Source organism: Amphimedon queenslandica, unplaced genomic scaffold, assembly GCF_000090795.2.
Source record: "Amphimedon queenslandica unplaced genomic scaffold, v1.1 AMPQUscaffold_12447, whole genome shotgun sequence".
NCBI lineage: Eukaryota > Metazoa > Porifera > Demospongiae > Haplosclerida > Niphatidae > Amphimedon > Amphimedon queenslandica.
The window spans coordinates 8,819-11,678 of record NW_003547316.1 but is presented as its reverse complement, the minus strand read 5'-3'; positions in this window follow the sequence as shown (position 1 = coordinate 11,678).

Genomic DNA, 2,860 nt, shown 5'->3' with positions numbered 1-2,860 from the left:
CCAAAGATATTAGAGTTCAGGGATAGGAAACTTCCGATTGCAGTTTTATTATTCCCATTGAGTTTATATTGTAGCCTAGCAACGGGATAATTCTGATGCTCCCTTCCCTTTTTACACAGCCCAAAAATTAGGCAATTTGCTGTCTGAGCTGATATTTTCTACTGTCTCTACCTGATAAAAGCCTTTTTCGAAGATTTTATGTTGCGTTATTATTGCTCTAGAATAGTGCTTCAATAAAAACTGTGATAGACTAGTGTGTCTACTTTACAAAACATCACATCTTCATGAAAATGATGGCAAAATTTTTGTTTTGCATTTCGACATCTGTATCTCAAACACATTTCTAAATACATCATGATAAGCAAGGTAGACCAATTCTACAAGCCGTCCTCCAGGTCTTCCGCCTCGAAGCAGTCCTGTGCGTCACTTTGGTGGTGTTTTACACACAAATAAAGCAAATTTGCTGTGTTTTGCTTCTAAACGCCTATCTCAAAAACTGGACGTTCTAGTGCCTAAAGGGCCCCATCAACAGAAAGTCTATAACCTATCCCGGGTCTTCCACCCATTAGCAGTTGTTTTAAAATACTCTTAGTACCTCAAAAAAAATTTTGTTTGAGACACATGAAATAAAGTGATGCATTACCAACATTCTAATTTTGAGGAGCCAAATGATAAAATAAACATGAGATAGCTAAAATAAAGGAAGAATATAGACATGGCTCCATTGCAAGTTCATTGGCCTCGCCTACGCGAGGTATAGGTAGTTGTTGTGTGTCTGTCATTCATTTATTCATTCATTCTGTACAACTGAAATTTGTTTTTAATAAACAATAACTTTAGCACAGCGTGTTCTAAGCTCCTAGATCTTTCTTTTTGATGTGCAAAAGTCTTTCTTAACTGTTTTGTGTTGCTCAAATACAAGTGCTAGGTACAGAAGCTTCAAGAAAGGAAAATCGAGTATTTGGGCCAAGTTCCGTTGTGTTGGCACTTTAGAGATAGCTGGTAGCATTTTTCAGTAGATTAGAACATGGCTTTCAACAATTATGAACAGATTTCTCTAAATCTTACTTGATGAAGAGTTATACTTACTTGAAATTGTTGAGGTCACTCGTTTGTGCAGCGCTAGAGCAACAACTTCCTGGGTTATAGGTACTAAAGTACCTATACTATCTCAAATATACAAAGGCAGCAACTTTTTTTGTCAGCAAGTTTATCATATATTGCTGATTAGTAAAGAAAAAGTGAAGCTTCTTTCTCACATGGTCTTCTTGCTGCCACTCATGGAATGCCACACCTTTCAATCTACATGCATGGGAGGGGCTGGAGCTGCTTGCATATATCATAGATAATAGAGTAAATGAAAGGGATTGGAAACGGGTGTGTGGGTGTAGCCCAACCTCCATTCATTTGTATTGTTATACTATTTAGCATACAGAGGTGGGTTGGGATTTTTTCACTATTTTCACGCTACTTTTCCTTCTTTCAGGAGCAATATCTGGCAAAGGACTGTTCTCATTTAAGTGAAACTGATGCATCAAGAAGCTTAATGTTTCCACTCAACACTACTGTTATCTATTGAACTGAAAATGTTAAAGTTTTAATGACACAGCCCATTTTTACTCTTAAAATGCCATTTATTTCATTATTCTCCCTTTTCTCAAAACATGCTAAAGTAAAACTGGAAACCGTTATAATCATATGAAAGAGCTTACACTTTCCAAAGTAATTATACAGGTTAGAGTTAGAATCTATGAAGTATGAGTTTGTTACAAGACCTAAAGTATACCGAAAATAGTTGATTTTGTTGTACCTATAACTGATAGCAACATAGCTTTACAGAGACAAAAAACTTGCTGTAGGTTGCTGTAAAAATTATTTGTGCAATAGGCTATAAATTATAAGCAAGCGCTATCCTGGAGCAACACAAGTTTCCTTCAAAATCCTTCCAGAGCAACTTCAGCAACGGAGGAGATGGCAAAACACTGATGGTTGTCACGTGGTAACCCAACTAGCATTTCCTGTTGCTACGCCCCGTTTCCAATCCCTTTCATTTACTCTAATATCTATGCATATATGTGCTGCAGTGCTGCTACTTCTGCAGGTATTCAAGAGCAAGTGCAACTGTAGGAAGCTAGTGTTGAGCAGACTCTCTTCATGCTGATAATCAAACAGTTATTAAAGTGCGGGCATGCACCATAGCAGCTATAGGGGCGAGGCCATGCACCGTAGGTGTCTCATTTTCAAGTTGATACAGTGGACCTGAACTGACTAAAAGACAATGAGAAAGACCTGCAACATCACAGACTAGCCACCATTGCTCAGTGTAAAAATGAAATTTACTGACAATTAGAAAGAATTAATACGGTATGGGGAAGGTAGCTTGATTTCCCATGAAAGGAAGTTTCCTATCCCTGTAACTCTAATATCTATGAATTTACGCACCCTCCTTTTCTAATTCCTTAATACGCCAGTGATATGAATACACAGTAAATTGCACGTGGGTGCAGGCCCCACCAACGTGGCTGACTGGTTGGAAACAAACTGCTCTGGCTGTATCTCTGAGAGTCCTCTCAAACCATTTTTTTTATCTTTGCTTTAGAAAACCGAAGACAAATGCAAAGCCCAACATACACTTGTTACAAAATGTTGCAACTTGTTGCATGCAACGCAGTTTCAATGGAGCTTGCAACATTTTGTTTGCAACAAATGTTACATAGTTTATGTTGGGCTTAAGGTATCTTGTATAAACATAACTCTTCTTCTAATCCAAACAAAGAATTTCACTCCGACAATGATAGTATATGCTCTGACAACATCTCAGATGCTTGTAGGAGTAAAAGATCATCACGGATTGACAGCA